This window comes from Trachemys scripta, chromosome 11 (assembly GCF_013100865.1).
Source record: "Trachemys scripta elegans isolate TJP31775 chromosome 11, CAS_Tse_1.0, whole genome shotgun sequence".
Taxonomy (NCBI): Eukaryota; Metazoa; Chordata; order Testudines; family Emydidae; genus Trachemys; species Trachemys scripta.
This window is the reverse complement of record NC_048308.1, coordinates 35,248,691-35,265,892: the sequence shown is the minus strand read 5'-3', so window position 1 is coordinate 35,265,892 and position 17,202 is coordinate 35,248,691. Positions and strand designations below refer to the sequence as shown.

Sequence of the window (17,202 nt, the reverse complement as noted above, 5' to 3'; positions counted from 1 at the left end):
AATTGATGGCAGCAGAAGACAACTGCCATCTCTCTTCTGCTCTCTCTAACACACAGTCTCACTTTTTCTCTTCAGTCTAGCTTTTCTATTAATCAAACAATTCTCTGTAAAAACAGGCCCTAATCTTTGCATATGATGCAAGTTACTTTGATATGTTACATATTTCTTCTTATTGGTTTAAGAAAAATTGTCATAAAAATAACTGTTTTCCACTTTACTAATCACATAAAAATATTGTTTATTTCCGTACTTCATTCTTAATGTAAAACAATGCATCCTTAAATGAACCTTAATTTATGTCTCTAATGTACTTATAAAACAGTCTCTCAAACTACCCAGGTTGAATTTCAGTTATGACATTTGTTTAAACTAGTACAACAATCACACTAGCTGAATACATTCAAGGGCCTGAATACATTTTTATAATGCACTTTTACCCAAACAGTTCTGATTAGGTACTCTTGATTTTGTGAAGAAGTTTGAACAGCAAACTAATAGGGTCATATGAAGACTATTGATTTTCATGGATTTTGACACCATGTAAGTTCTCTTTTTACACATGGATGTATTTTTTTAAAGATAAAGTAGAATCTTTGAATGCATCAGGTCTCATTTTGAAATCAATGGGAATTTTGCCTGAGCAGGGACTATAGTACGGGGCCTATCATTTGCAATATTGAAATATATAGAATAATAGGTTTTTATTTGTTTTTAAGATCTTGTGTATGTGGAAAAAATATTTGGGTACAACTTCAGGTATGAATTAAAACCTTGTTTGTCTTGTGAGCAACCCGCTGTGTCATTCTGGTATAAGAGCGACTTTTTTGTTTAGTGGTTTGTTTGTTTAACTTGTGTCTCTTTGGAAGGAGGTCAAGCTAAATCAAAATAAGAGAGAGCTGCTCTTCTGCCTCAGTCATCTTGTTGGCAATCTGAATACAAAAATTAGCATGAATACTTATACAGGTTACAGAACTATTTAAGTAATCCCTTAAAAGAGAGGCTAATTAAACAAAGTATTATATAGGGGGAAATGGGGACAGACTATGGAAGATTAATAGATTTCGAGGCCAGAAGGGACCATTACCATCATCTAATATAAATCTTGTCTGGTCACAGTCCTTCCTTTATTTTTAAACCCTCTCTCCTATTACACTGTACTAAAGTTACATGGTTGTGAAATCTTTGACTGCTATTTAAAACATGGACACTCATCTGGTTTTTCCTTCTTTAATGCTAAGTTCATTTGATTGTTTTAACTGCATCCGTTTGGTTTTTCTTCTCAGAGACATCAGAGAGAGACACTACTATTTTAGTTTCTGATTAAAATAATTATGTTTGAGCAATCCAAAGGAAGGATAAAGCGGGCAGGCAAAGAATAAAGAGAGAAATAGAAAATGGGTGTCTGTTTTAGTGCAACATCCTGAGAGAATAAAGTCAGCAGTTAGCTGTTTGTTGGCTGCTGAAGAGTTCACAGCCACTGTGCTTGGTGTCTGAGCATTTGTTATAAACCTGCTGAGGGTTTACTTTTACTTATGACTCTTTTTTTGGCTGACTTACATCTTTTTGTTTCTAATACCACCACCCTCCACACATTTTCTATAATTACATTTGTTCTTGAACTGTGGTTGTACTCTGAAAAGTGACTGAATAGGACACCTTTTACTCAACAAATCTGCTCCCTGTGTCTGTTCAGAGTCATGTCTGCTGAATGACCAATATTTTTTACTATTTTTCCCTCTATAGCTCTGCAGAGCCAATGCAGCTATAAGAGAGTGAGATGGATTCTAATCTGGCTGGTGCATCATCAATCAGTGATTGGTCTCTGGTCCTGAAAGCAGCACAGAGAGCCAAAGCACTAGTGTCAGCACACAGTGTTTACTGAACATCTATGCAGAGTAGGGAGGAAAGTGAGTGTGATGAGGCAGAGGGCGTGACCTGCATGTAGATGCTTCTATGCAATCCACTGAATGCAAATAATGGGCCAGATCCTAAGGAAGTGTAAAGCAGGGTAGCTTCACTGAAGTTTAGGGCACTACATTAATTTACACCAACTGAGGATTGGGCCCAGGTGTGATGTCTCCCTCCACCCCTGCAACGCCCCTTACTTGTATTGTTAGTCTACCTAGAGTAGTAGCTTTATTTCACAGGGTTCTTGTCTTCCTACCATCCTTCAGGGCTCTCTTCCCTTCAGCTTAGGTTACTCTGCAGCAAACTGAACCTAAATTCTGAGGCAAATTCCAGTCGACTGTGTGGCAGACTGGAAATTTACAGCAACCTGCATTTAAACTAAAAAGTGGGGGGGTTGGCTGAATTAAATATGAAAAACACTCATTGCAATAGGCCACGTTATTCTGATATTAAATTCCATTTATTTTTCAGTGTCTGCATTTTCAGTTATCAATATGGTGCAGATTTTTTGCATTAACAATATGTAGCCGCACCATAGAAGGAGTGGAGGAGGAGGGAAGGGAATCCTGACCAATTGTCCTTGGGAAGCTAAGTCTTCCAGTTTGGTTGTTCATGAAGAAAATGTCATTGTAACTGTTTAAAGGCATTTCTTTGTTTTCTGAGTGTTTGCTTACAACTTCTTGTGCCAGGGTTCTTTTCTATAAGATCTGACTCTCTCACTTAATCACATAAGTGTCCTCACCTTACGGTAAATTAAAATACTACTGCCCCCATCAATCTGAGACTGAGTCAAAACTAAATCTGTCATTTATTTATTTTTAATTCAAGAAAAAAAATTGAATCCCTAAATAATATTATGGGTACTATCTGTCTGGTTTGAAATAGGGATCTGAATAGCACTGGTCTAGTCTCCACTAGTGCTGCTGGCTTCTGTTATTGACTGGTCACTATAACTACATTCACAAATGCTCTGTCCTTTCAAGGCAATAGGGAATTGCCTAACAGGGTGAAGGCATGTTCATTTGGGCTGTGTATCAAATCCTGGATTGTGCTTTGCTGTATATGAGTATGTGTCAACTTGCTTTGGTTATTTTCACAATGGAAAACCCTCATTCTACCTCTGTGTGTGTGTGTGCACACAAATCCTGAAAGACAGGAGGTCGGTGGTTAAAAGCACTTTGACTGCTTTTTGCTGTTTTCTGGTATTTAGAGGCAACTACTGATTTAGGAAAAGGAGAGAGCCAGCCTGATACAGTACCTGTGCAAAGTGACCTAACAGATTGTTAATTTGTTCACTGACATAACAAGCCATTTCTCTTTATCACTAGGCCACTGTGTGGAGTTAGAGCATTAAAACCACATGAATGGTTGGTAGGTGCTGTAGCCTAATGTATCTGACATCAGTATGCTCAAAGGCAGTTGCAATCATACAGATTGGATTCTTGGGCAAGCTTGCCTCTAAAGACCCAGAAATGTTTAACCCTTCATATCTACCATCCCAGGGGATAAGTGTTCAGAAATAAGGGCCAGGATTGTCTTTAGCTGCTGAGAATTCCAGCACAACACTTTCTGGCTCAGTTCTGTTGCTCCGTCCAGATCCTGCTCCTTCCCCTACTCCTGAAGGCAGTTCAGTTCTCTTTGCTTTACTCCATCTCAGCCCCTCTGATCACCCTCCCTAGTGACTGGCAGCTCACAGTTGCTGTCCCAGATATCGCCCAAACCACCCCTCACCTATCTAGTCTCCTTATGTGGAGGATATGAAAGCTGAACATCTTACTTGCCCAGAGAGCACTTCTACTTGTCCTTCTGGACAACAGGATTTTCCCCAGCCTGACCTCTGAAGTGGTCAGCTGGTGGTAGACAGTTGAGGAGGGTTGGGACCTGGGGAGTATGGGAGCCACTTTTGTGATTGTGGGGTAGACATATTGGCTTAATGTTTCAGCTATATTGTTGACATCTAAACACCCCCATTTACCTTGGGCCACATTTATTCCTATGGTTTTTGCAACCATTAGGTCTAGAAGAAAATGAAATGAAAGGTTATAGATTGGAGCTCTAATTCCAGGGAAGGGATGGACCATGCGGCCATGGGATCACAAATACGCATGGTCCTGATCATGAGTAAACAAAGCATTGAGTTCAGGAGCTGTAGCTGTGGGTCACTGTTGCTCTCACCTGAATAAATAAGCTCTGACTTTCAATTGCAAGACTGTATTCTTTACTCAATTACCCCTGTGTAACCCCACTGAATACGGCTATGAATATTGGTACCCTGCAAATGGGGTGGGGGGGGGGGAGGGAAGGAACACTGGAGGCTTGGGTCTATCAAAGGCCCGGTCCTGCTCTCAGTGAAGTTAATTGGTGGCTAAACTTTCATTACAAAGGAAGCAGAACCCAAGTGAGCTGGTTTGAATACCAAATGGTTCATACTCTTAGTCACTCTTATCATATATACATTAACTAGACTTTTGCTTAATGAATCCATCTAGCAAAGTTAGCTTACTAAGACATCCTTTTTGTTGGTTTTGAGCTCTTCACAATGGAAAATAATTGTGAACAGGGAAAAAGAGCTCACAAATTGCAAAAACATGTTCTTTTACTCAAACAATTGCTTTCCTGTCTAAATGCTATTTGAAATGCTATATGGAAAACTTACGCAAGTGGTGTTTAAAGCTTTTATGAACTGGTCTCTTAATGGCTGTAAAAGCGATATGCTTTAAATTTCTTTAGTATGATTAATATCAGCCGTTTTCCATTTACTTTCATTTTTAAGTACTTTAAACTCTTGTCATAAAATGGGGAAACGGCTTGTGTATTTAAGTGTAGTAATTCTTCTAACTTTTATGCATATACTAATTTTTTTAAAGTAGTCTACATCACAATTATTGATCTTTTTTTTAACATGAAACTTCACTATATGTACTATTACTGGGCTTTGTTTCCATTTTTCATCATGAGAAATGTTTTACTTTCCCAGTTAAATTCTCAGTGCGTATTTTTAACTCTTTACAACATTTGTCCTTTTTATTTGTTGAAGGGGTAGACAATGTATAACTTTCAATTGCCAAGAATCACATAGGAGAATGCATTACTGAATTATTTGATTTTTGTATTAAATTATCATGTACTGGCAGAAATAGGATTTCCTAACATGACTTCTCACTTCTGTCTGAATATCACCCTAGCAGCAAAGTTAAATAACTTAATGATATATTCTTTCAAACTGATACTTTGTTTGTAATTTCAATTATGATTCTGTGTTCCACATCAGCTGAAAGTCCTGCCGCAGACAGAAACCAAAGAGTTCCTCTGATATTATTACGGAAGCATTAACATATAAAACAAAGCATTATCAAGGCTGAATGAATTTAAAATGTCACATTAATAGAAAAGAGACTGACACGGAGATTATGGAAAGTGTGGTATTAATTTTTTTGCCCCTTTTGGAAAGAATTAATATATACTTTAAAGCATTTTAAAATAATAAAGCTTGTTCATTTTTTGACATTTGTGTGAATTTTATTCACCACATTGCATAAAACTACGAGCTATTACTAAAAAAATCTGTTACTGGTAACTATCAAATATCCTGTAATTCTTTTATAAAAGTGTCAGTCCTTGTTGGAGGAAATATAACACCATTCAAACTGCCCCAAAGAACTATTTTTATGCTTCACTATGTTGACCTCCAGGATCACAAATCATTTGTCATGCAGAGAAGCTATTAAACCAAACCAAGGAATGAAAACAAGTCTCCCTTCTTTGTGGTATAAAAGAAGATTTGCTATTGAATAAGCAAAGTGTTACAAATCTGACATGCTGTTGTACAAACTTTTTAAAGACTTGAAAACAGTTTAAGGCATTATATAGTACTTACCTTATAAAAAGCAGCAAGGAGTGGAATTTATGTAAGGTCCCCAAACTGTAATCAATAACTGATTAAAATGATGATCCTTTATGGTATTATTCTGAAGTGCATAATCTGAAATTAGAGGGCATTTATTGACAGTTACAATATTCATTCTGTTAAAAGAAAGATTTCTCATACACATTAACCACAAAATCAATGTTTGTTGCTTCCTACAGAATACAAGGACAATGATTTATTCTCAAAAGCATTTTCAGTTGGGTAACTTATACTGTGCTACATTAAGAGCTTAAACTCCATGTCATGAAACAAGATTCCAGCTCACTGAGTGAAAGAAACAGATGGGAGTAAGAGGAGGACAGATGGGTAACAAAAAGAAGGGGAAAAAAAGAAAGAAAAGTAGACTACAATAACCATTTTCAATACCTGTGTGTTAACTGGCATGAACCCATTTTCTTTCAGTTTTATTGAAAATGTTAGCGATGTTGGCAAATATCTGAAACCGCAGTAAGTTAGTGCACATTAGGGAACTTTTAGTACTCAGCTGAAGGTCCCCAAGGACACTTAGCGCTCCAGCATGCTGTGCACTGCAGATTTACACCCCAGCTTGCTGCTCAATAAGTGTTTGTGCAGACATGTTCTTAGACAGGTCCCCAGGACTATCTAAATTACAGTGGGGGCCTCTCTAGCTCCTGAAGCAGCCCAAGATCAGGAGGGTGTAAAGATGGCTTAGAGGCACAGTGCAGAATCTCACCATACATGTCTACAGATCATATACACTGCATGGCACAAGCAGCTGTAGTTTGTTGTCCATGCTGCTCCACTAACATGCTTAACCCTGAGTTGTTTGAAGCAGACCAATCCCTATAGTTCAAAGGGCAGCTTCAGACTCAAACCCTACTCAGTCTTTGGCCCCTCTGGTAAGTGCTAGTCTGTTGTTTTTTATATGAACTCCAGTCCCTTAGAAATTGGACTGGGACCATCAACTCAATTTCACTGCTAGACTGTTTTAGTACATCTAGAAATTACTTGGACTGACACTGATTACAGTTTCTAAAGAGCAAAAAATTATTTAAATGCCATAATATTCAAAACATTTGTGCAAGGAGGTAAAAACATAGCTCCGCATACAATATTTTACACATAATCAATTTGCTTACATGATGTCTCATGACATTGTATGAATAGCAAGTATATTTTTGGCCTATGAGAAGTATCATAAGTTGAACACCCATCGTAGGAGAAAAACTGCCTGAAAAAGGTTTTGTATATGACTTTTAGAATGGATTCTGTGATCTTTCTATGTCATACAGGGTTTATCTTTACTTGATTTCCTTTTTAAAATTTTCCTATAAGCATTTTGAAACAAAAATTGACTTATTTTTCTTAATCTTTTAAAATAATAATGAACAATTGTTAACAACCCCCTCCCCCCACACTAATTTAAATAGTAAGGTTTTGGCTAAACTCATAAAAACATGGAACACAAGTAGAAGCTACCAAAGGACCCTTTATATCAACCCTATTTATATCCAGAGTAGCCACTTCAGTGCAAATGATGTGTAACCTCTATACACTGTTTTGAGAGCATCTGTCTTAAAGGATCTTATGTGCTGCACTAAACAGGCACAATAGGGGCTAATATAAAGTGGCATATCATGTGCAGAAAAACTACCTTGAAGAAAATATTTTTAATTAGTACTTTATCCAGTAACCTAGGATCAACAGTGAGGGCATTCAGCGAGGAGAGGGCAGGATTACCTGATTTAAATGAAAAATCTTTACTCTGTGGGCCAGGTTTGCCACTGGCATAATCACCACAACAGAACTGTGCTCAAAATTGGCCCTATGATGCATCTTGCTTTCATTTGAAGAAGTCAGTTCTGACTTATGTTTGCCCAGAAATTATACTGTATTAGAACACAACCCTGAGAAGTCATGGTAACTTTCATGATGTTAAACACAATTTATCACTGAGTAGACAGGGACTAAGTGTTTAACATCATGTCAGCTGGTTGTGGTTTACCATCATTAGGGGGCTTGATGCTAACTTTGTGTACACTGAGCATTTAACATTATATTAGTTACCAGGATTCCTCAACGTTGCGTTAGAACATAATGTAATTTATCACTGCAGACAAGCCCTTTAAGAATGTCCCCTTCCTTTCAAGTAACTCTTTGTTGGTTTGGTGGTGTCCTCAGTGCTCCATCCTGCTCTCAGGTGTCTTCAAAAGGAACTGTTTTGAGAGGAGGAAAATACTAAAGTGATATTATTCTATAAGAATAGGATGAACACTGCAGTATGGAGGTGGGGCAAATTACTTGTTTTAGTTTTATGACTGAACTAGAGAATAGATCATTGTCTCATGTTGTCTTCAAGAAGAAAACTTTAGTGAGCTAAGACTTGCTTTCTATATTGCATTGCTGAATTACGCTGAGAAACAGCTTTGAGTTTATAGTGCTAGGTAATGTGGACTGTAATTTTATGGATGTTTACCATATTAATCCACATTTTTAGCTAAAGGGGCTGCCATACCTCAGGCACAATGACTACTAAGCTCTTCTGCTGCAGCTTTTCTTAGCATCTTTTGTCTCCACTATACTATATTTAGCCCACCTAAACCTTAGCCATTCCCCTTTCCGTATCTGGAATAAGAAGATATGAAATACCATATATCTCATAAGATAGGAGACACGCTATTCAACTTTCTTAAAACCCTCTATCCAATGCAGACAGTTAATAATCTTAACCAGTGTCCAAACAGTAATGAAGTCTTTCCAATTTTTGTGGCTTAAAGATAAAGGAAAGGAATTATAACCTAATCCTTTTGAAAACACAGAATTGCTTTGGGAATGAAATTGGGGCAGGAATTTACTACTGCAATTCTGGAAGGAAAAAAATCTCCAACCCTGGCACTGGCAGACAGTCTTAAATTTCTATCAGAAGTAATGGCCACTAATCAGATTTGTCTTAATAGATAAACCCCTCAACCCAGGAGTTCTACAGGGAAACCTGGCAGAACATAGTGTCAGGAACATCTCCAAGCAGAAGTACCTTTTCTAACTATAAGAATGAATCTCTAATAGCAGTGCAAAATCCAATTGTTTCAGTCTCTAAAGGCTAGACTGATACACTTACGTGTGCTGGAGGGAGTTACTGAAAGGGCCATGGAGCAATAGGAGCCATGGGAGGAATTTGGGTTGATCTTGCCAAAATTCCTCCGAGGGGCTGCCAAGTATTACACCCTAGTATGACAGCTACTTCTCCCTTGGAGCGGTGCAATATGCTTCCTTCCCTGTGTCCAGCCAGTACTGCCAGGGCCCGGCACTCACCCTGCCCACTTTCAGGAAGATAGCACTTACTGTGGCACAGTAAAAGAGAGAGGCCTGTACTCCCCAGCCATATTATGGCTGGCTCCAAAGCAGAGATGTGGCTTCTTATGCAAAGTTACATTGTGGCAGTAAATATAACTTTACATGTAGTCCTGAAGAAGGTACTGTAGGCCTGTGTCTAATCTGAGGCACATATACTGTTCTTTAAGAATGTCTTGCCTTCCCTCTCTTTCATCGGACATTTTTTTTTACTGTGACTTCTGTAACTAGAAAAGTTCTAAACTATTTTGAGCTCTTCACATTTTAGAGGTGTTTTATGTCAAAAGGAAAAAGATTCAGATAGACTTCTTATCTATTCTAATAATGGCTCTAGAGTAACTGACAAACATCACTGCTTTTCTTGTACAATCCCACATGACTCTGCTATTAAACTGACCCTTCATATTTAAAGATGCCTCATTATGAAACTTTGGTTTTTACACTGGCATTATTCATATTTAAAGATGCCTCATTATGAAACTTTGGTTTTTACACTGGCATTATTATGCCAAAAATACTATGAAATAATCTTCTCTTTTTCAGAATTGCCTACCAATACACGTGTGTGTGCATGCACATGCGTGTGTATGTGTAGTGACTGATGTATTTTACATACAGTTATCTATAGTAACTCTAGGTGATGCACAACTTTTAGATATTTGACCTATAGCCACAATTAAGTTGTCCAGCCCCAACTGAGACTCACAAATCAATCCACTTAATCCCTCTTCTCCCATGAGTGTGTTTAGCAAAATGGATTATTTTTTTTAAAAAGTGACTTGATGGTCATAAAACTTGGGCTTTGATGGATACACAGAGAGAGAACATTGTAGCAATGAGAACTCTTCAGTGAAAATGCCCTATTGCCAGCCCTCTCCTATTATAAACTGAAAGTTCTTAGCTCAAGTACCATGGCTACTCTTGACTGCAGCATCTTAACACAAGAAAAAGGGAAATCTCTAAGGTTGTCAAAATTCAGCCACATGAAACTTACTACATTTTGTAAGAAGCTGGAAACCAGTGCAGTTTAGAGAATGTGGGTGTTACTTGCTTCCTTCAGGAGCATCACTAAGAATGTGGCCCCTACATTCTTCACTAGATGAAGTTTTCAAGTGGACTCCAGATCTGTCACCACAGGGAGTACATTACTGTAATCTAAGGGGAGGTCTACACTACCCGCCTGAATCGGCGGGTAGAAATCGATCTCTCAGGGATCGAATTATTGCGTCTTGTCGGGACGCGACAATGGATCCCCGAATCAGCGCTTGTACTCCACCAGCGGAGGTAGGAGTAAGTGCCGTCAACGGGGGAGCCGTGGAGGTTGATTTTCCGCCGTCCTCACGGTGGTGTAAGTCGGCTCCGATACGTCGAATTCAGCTATGCTATTCGCGTAGCTGAATTTGCGTATCTTAAATCGACACCCCTCCCCCCCGTAGTGAGGACGTAGCCTAAAAGAAACAAGGATAAAGGCTAAACCCACTACAAAGGGGAAAAAAATCACAATCTCCTGGCCAATGGGTATACCTGGCCTCTGCGGGTTTCTGAGTATCCACAAGCAGCTGTGGATCCAATAAAACTCCCTTGTTGCAAATTTGATTAGCAAATGGACAAACTACTTTAGCCAAAGAAGCTGACACTGTGTGAAGAACAAGCAAGGAAACAAAAAATACAGATATCGTTTGCATGTTTTATGTCCTTGTGTATAAAAACTGCCTCCCTCCTAACAACCCTCTACATAATTTGTGCCTTACAAGACAGCTGCATGGATGGGCCCTGGGGGACCCCCATTTAGGGGATCTTCCATATTACACACATGCTAAAAGTGGTCTCTGTGTTGGCCTATAGGGATCCAGTACCAAGAATATGGAGTTCTGACTTCAGGGGATCAATCTATACGTTTGGTAGTGATGGGTTCTTCAGTCTCCATGCTATAGGAGGCAGATGTTTTGATTGGCTGGGCTGACTGTCCAGATAACTCCTCCCACTGAACAGCCTCTCCAGAGAGTTGCTTTCAAAGCTGATAACTTGTATCTGACTAAAACACTCTTTTTCATGCAATAACAATAGCAGCAAATCTGCCCAAAAAGTAGAATCGTCCAAACTGGGTTAAACCTAAGGGACATTAATTAAATGTAAGAACAGTTATCCATCAGCTCTCCCTAAAAAGGGAAAAGACAATGCTTCACTAAAGAGCCATCACCTTCTGGAAGAAAGAGATAAAAGTACATTTAGGGACCCATCTCCCTATCCAGAATGAACATTTCTGGATAAGTGAGAAATTTTCTCATTCTCACTTTGGTGGATGCATCCATAAATTCAGTAGTGATGGGATTTTTGTAGCAGCGCATGCTCCTCCCCCGCTCCTCCTCCCCCATCATTATCAATTGTTGGGTGGGCTAAAGATGAGCTATGGCTTGCAAAACCACCTGCAGAAGTCTGTCTTATAGAATGTAGTGAATATATGCAGAGATGCCCCGCAAAACTGTGTATATGGTGCATTGGGCCCATTGGCCCGTGAAGCTGCCATTGCCTTTGTGGAATGGGCTTTAATCTTGAATGGGGGAGATTAAATAGGGAATGTATATATCAGAGCATGTGGCATAGCTGGGAGAAGGTACTGATTCTTTTGGCTCAAGGCACAGAAGTTGTTCTTCTTGGCACTGGAACGGGATGCATAAAGATCCCAAATTGATTTCCCAAAGGTCTGGGTTATGGGCCATTATTTTCAGCAAAGTTGATTATAGAGTTTATTTTTGTCAGTTGTTTTCCTAAATGTTCTCTGGGTAATAAAATATTTTCCTTTTTTCCTTTTTTTATTTTAAAGTAAAAGCAACCCCTTCCATTCCTTACATTAAATGAGAAACACTAGGCTCATGCTGATAGGTCTCTATTTCTTTGGGATTATGACAACCCTTTTAAAGGGGTTAATTCAGTACCAATTTCCACCTTATGGATATACAATATATCAAAGCCCAGCAAATTTTGATACAGTAATTGGATATACTCTGGGGAAAACCCAACTCAGTTTTCACATCTGTATTTGTGGTGCTACTAGCTAAGAGAGACTCGTCACAGGTGCATTGGGGGTGTGCTTGTTTGTGGGCAGGCAGAGAGGCAACTAACTAAAAGGCTGTCACATTAAAGGTAACATTGGAATAGGAGATACTGTACTTGGGTAAGGGGGTATACTCCCTCTTCTGCACTCCTTTCTATCACAAGGCCACTGGATTGCTCCTTAAATAACACGTTTACTTTTCCTTTCGTTAACATCTTTGCGTGTGAAAATGTTTCCAACTAGATAGTTCTGAATTTGTTTCTGATTAACTTCACTGTTGGAATTAGTGGTTACACTGGGATTCTGCCTTGAAAATTCATGGGCAAGCTCTAGATAATGAGACATGAAACACTGTTTGACTGGGGGCTCTTGATGCCATCATTCCTGGTCTCTTGAAACATGCCCCCCTACTGTTCCAAGTTACTTTTAAATGCTATTTAAAAATCTTAAATAAATTGAAATAAAAAAGGCCCTGGGTAGCTGCTTCTCCTGCTGGCGCTGATTCTTCATATTGAAATTATATCCTTTTCCCTAGGAAGGAAGGAAGTGTATAGGCCTGAGGCAGGATTTAACATTTTAAAGCCATGTCTAAAAGCAGTTTAGATCAGTTGGCAAAGGCTGGGGGAAAGGAGGGACAAAAAGCAGTGGGAGGATGGGATGAAGAGAAGAGCAAACAAACCAGAGCATGAAAAATAGTAGCAAGGGGAGTAGCTGAAAAGAGAGAACGCTGGGGGCAGGCGGAGAGAGCTGAGAGGGAATCAATGGCCAACATCAATTGGAAAGAAGCACAAGTGGGGGTGGGGAAGGGAAAAGGAAGGAATAAGAGGTAGAGAAGGGAAAGAGCAGGAAAGAATAGTAAGGAAAGCAAGGAGGGGGGAGAAGTTGTGAGGATAATTAGAAGACAAAAGGTGCCAGATCAAGGAGGTGGAAGGGAAAGTAAGATCTTTTTAGAGTTTCATTTTTAGAGTCTCATTTTTCTTCTAAGAATAAACCTCCCTCAGCAGCATATAAAACAGTATAGTATTCACAGCGAAGTATGATAGGCTTTTACAGATAAGCATGGATCTCATCTCCTATAGGGAGCATAGGATGGCTGTAGGCAAAAAAAAAAAAGCACGAGAGACTTCTTTACTGTCAATATTTTAAAAAGTCATTATTTGCCCCGATTAATTTTACTTTTCTTTCTTGACCACCAAGCAAGTCATTTTCTTCCGTTTTTTTTGCTGACAGGAATTGCATGAAAATGGGGTCCTACTCTGGATCAGGCAATGTTTACTAAAGTGTATACACAAAGTATTTTTATAGGTGTCTTTTAGCACCTAGAGTTTTGAACTCCTGCCTCTGAATTTCTCTCCTTTGAAAAGAGTGCAGTATCTAATAAAACCTTCAGAACACTGCAGAAGGAGAAAGCTGTGAAGTTTGGGGACATGATTTTGAATACTTTAGTTCATTTTTATGCAAGTTATTTTTAACAGGTCTGAGGATTAATGATTACTGACTTCCCTAATGATAATCAGGTAGCATGCGGAGTATATGAGGCAGAATTCGTCACTTTATGCTCTAAATAGAGCCAGGTACAAAATATCCAATTCTGAATGTAGAATATCCATTCTACATTAGTTTCTTCTATCCCAGTGACCAGGGCCGGCTCCAGCATTTCTGCCGCCCCAAGCAAAAAAAAAAAGCCACAATCGTGATCGGCGGCGGCAATTGGGGAAAAGGAAAAAAAAAAAAAGCCACAATCGGTGGCGGCAGTTCAGCGGCAAATCCTTCGCTCCTAGAGGGAGTGAGGGATCTGCCACCCCCGAATTGCTGCAGGTGCCGCCCCTTTCCCTTGGCCGCCCCAAGCAACTGCTTGTTAAGCTGGTGCCTGGAGCCGGCCCTGCCAGTGACATCCTGAACGCCAAGGGTATAATAAGTGTCCCTGTTTGTCCTCTTAGACATCTGATTCTGAAGCCCTACATTTAAAATATCAGGCTTAATCTTCCCCTGTGGAGGCGCAGAGCACTGTGCATGTGAGCACAAAGTAAAAAAAGTGGTGATCAGGACAGGTTGTGTAAGGGAACCCCATCTTACATTACTGAGTGTTCTGCAGAATGGCTGCCAAGTTACTCCTGCCTAGTAACAGGAGTATAGCAAAAGAAGGGAATGCAAAAGAGGCTGCTAACAGGGAGTTTCGCAAGGGAGTTCTCCAGGTGAAGGAGGAGCAATACAGCACCCTTTTGGGGTAAGTGACTGTCTGTAGTGTGTGTTTGTTTGTGTTTGAGGGTTACTTGCTGTGTGCTGAGCTTGTGTTTGTCAGTCTGTTTGTTTGTTTTGGTTGTTTGAAGGACCGTGTGCTGTGGCTGGCAGTTGGAAGGTTTGAAAGCTAGAAGCCTCTGGTAAGTGGCTGAGCCTTCATCAGTGGGCGGGGCATTCATACAGGCCAGGGCTTTATAAAGCAGCGCACAAGCAACCAGGGAGCTTTGCGACCAGGGGCTGCTAACAGGGAGTTTCGCAAGGGAGTTAGGAAGGGGGCGAGGGTCCCTTGCCAGTTCCATCTGTTTTCTCTTGATTCCCCTTAATACCTATAAAGCAACTACATTCATAACTGTTTGCTTAAACAACACTTTCAGCTGACGGGGCTGCAGACGGGAGTTTGACAGAGGGAGGCTTACGATGGTTAGGAAGACCCGCAACACCTGTGCCAGCACTGCTACTGTCTCCTCCACCTGTGCCTGTAGCCAGACAGAGCGCCTGAGCATGGATGCCTCTACCCAGATCCTGGTGTGGTTTTGCAAAGACTGTAACTTGCAATTTCCACTTACTGATATCCAGGCTGCGGGGACCATCCAATGTGAGAGGTGCCTGCTGGTGGAATCTCTCAGGCAGCAGGTGGGAGAGCTACAGGAGGAGGTGGCTAGGTTGAGGAGCATCCGTATCCACGAGCAATTCCTCGACAGTGTCCATGTGGAGACAGCTGAGGTAGCTGTCCCAGTACACAGGACTGCTGATACACCACTGGTGGAGGAGGAGATGGCTCAGGGTGGACACTGGCAGCTGGTTACTTCTGGCAGCGGGCAGTGCTCCACCCTTGCTCCGAACCCTCCTGCCGTGGTTATAGGTAACCGTTATGCTCTTCTTGATACAGGAAAGAAGGAATCACTCCCTACAGTAAAGGAGGAGAAGCCTCGTACCCCTAAGGCTGGAGAGTCTGCTGCCACCACTGCAAATAGGAAACATAGGATAGTGGTGGTCGGAGACTCTCTGCTGAGGGGGACGGAGGCGCCCATCTGTCGCCCTGACATTTCATCTCGGGAGGTATGCTGCCTGCCGGGGGCCCGTATCCGAGACGTTACGGGGGCATTGTCGAGGATTATCCAGCCCTCTGACTACTACCCCATGCTACTCATCCATGTGGGCACAAATGATACTGCGCGGTGTGACACTGAGCGGATCAAGAGTGACTACAGGGCTCTGGGAGTACGGGTGAAGGAGTTTGGAGCGCAGGTGGTATTCTCTTCAATTCTTCCTGTCAAAGGTAGGGGCCCGGGCAGAGACAGATGCATCATGGAGGTGAATGCCTGGCTGAGAAGATGGTGTCGCCAGGAGGGCTTTGGCTTCCTAGACCACGGGATGCTATTCGAGGAAGGACTGCTAGGCAGAGATGGCGTTCACCTTTCGAGGAGAGGGAAGACCCTATTCGGGCACAGACTGGCTAACCTAGTGAGGAGGGCTTTAAACTAGGTTCGACAGGGACAGGTGAGCAAAGCCCACAGGTAAGTGGGGAACATGGAGACTGGGGAGATGGGTTGGAAACGAGAGGGAGTGTGGGCTATATTGGCAGAGAGAAAGGAGAGTCAGGACAAAACTGGGAGGAAAGATCAAACCAGTATCTTAGATGCCTATATACAAATGCGAGAAGTATGGGGAATAAGCAGGAAGAACTGGAAGTGCTAATAAATAAATACAACTATGACATTGTTGGCATCACTGAAACTTGGTGGGATAATACACATGATTGGAATGTTGGTGTGGATGGGTACAGCTTGCTCAGGAAGGATAGACAGGGGAAAAAGGGAGGAGGTGTTGCCTTATATATTAAAAATGTACACACTTGGACTGAGGTAGAGATGGACATAGGAGACGGCTGTGTTGAGAGTCTCTGGGTTAGGCTAAAAGGGGCAAAAAACAAGGGAGATGTCATGCTAGGAGTCTACTACAGGCCACCTAACCAGGTGGAAGAGGTGGATGAGGCTTTTTTCAAGCAACTAACAAAATCATCCAAAGCCCAAGATTTGGTGGTGATGGGGGACTTCAACTATCCAGATATATGTTGGGAAAATAACACAGCAGGGCACAGACTATCCAACAAATTCTTGGACTGCATTGGAGACAACTTTTTATTTCAGAAGGTTGAAAAAGCTACTAGGGGGGAAGCTGTTCTAGATTTGATTTTAACAAATAGGGAGGAACTCGTTGAGAATGTGAAAGTAGAAGGCAGCCTGGGTGAAAGTGATCATGAAATCATAGAGTTTGCAATTCTAAGGAAGGGTAGAAGGGAGAACAGCAAAATAGAGACAATGGATTTCAGGAAGGCAGATTTTGGGAAGCTCAGAGAGCTGATAGGTAAGGTCCCATGGGAATCAAGACTGAGGGGAAAAACAACTGAGGAGAGTTGGCAGTTTTTCAAAGAGACACTATTAAGGGCCCAAAAGCAAGCTATTCCGCTGGTTAGGAAAGATAGAAAATGTGGCAAAAGACCACCTTGGCTTAACCACGAGATCTTGCGTGATCTAAAAAATAAAAAGGAGTCATATAAAAAATGGAAACTAGGACAGATATCAAAGGATGAATATAGGCAAACAACACAGGAATGCAGGGGCAAGATTAGAAAGGCAAAGGCACAAAATGAGCTCAAACTAGCTACGGGAATAAAAGGAAACAAGAAGACTTTTTATCAATACATTAGAAGCAAGAGGAAGACCAAAGACAGGGTAGGTCCACTGCTTAGTGAAGA

General features: G+C 40.9%; 1 protein-coding gene across 2 annotated transcripts in view; it reads right to left on the bottom strand.

The window, feature by feature from the left end:
- The window catches only part of B3GALT1 (beta-1,3-galactosyltransferase 1), a 351,099-nt gene that overhangs the window by 90,582 nt on the left and 243,315 nt on the right, over positions 1-17,202 (bottom strand). The window contains exon 3 of one of the 2 annotated variants that reach the window (XM_034785491.1): positions 5,786-5,890. The exons of the other annotated variant lie outside the window; for it this stretch is intronic. The gene's annotated coding sequence lies outside the window, so the exon portion shown is untranslated. The remainder of the gene's footprint in view (positions 1-5,785; positions 5,891-17,202) is intronic. 2 annotated transcript variants of the gene reach the window in all.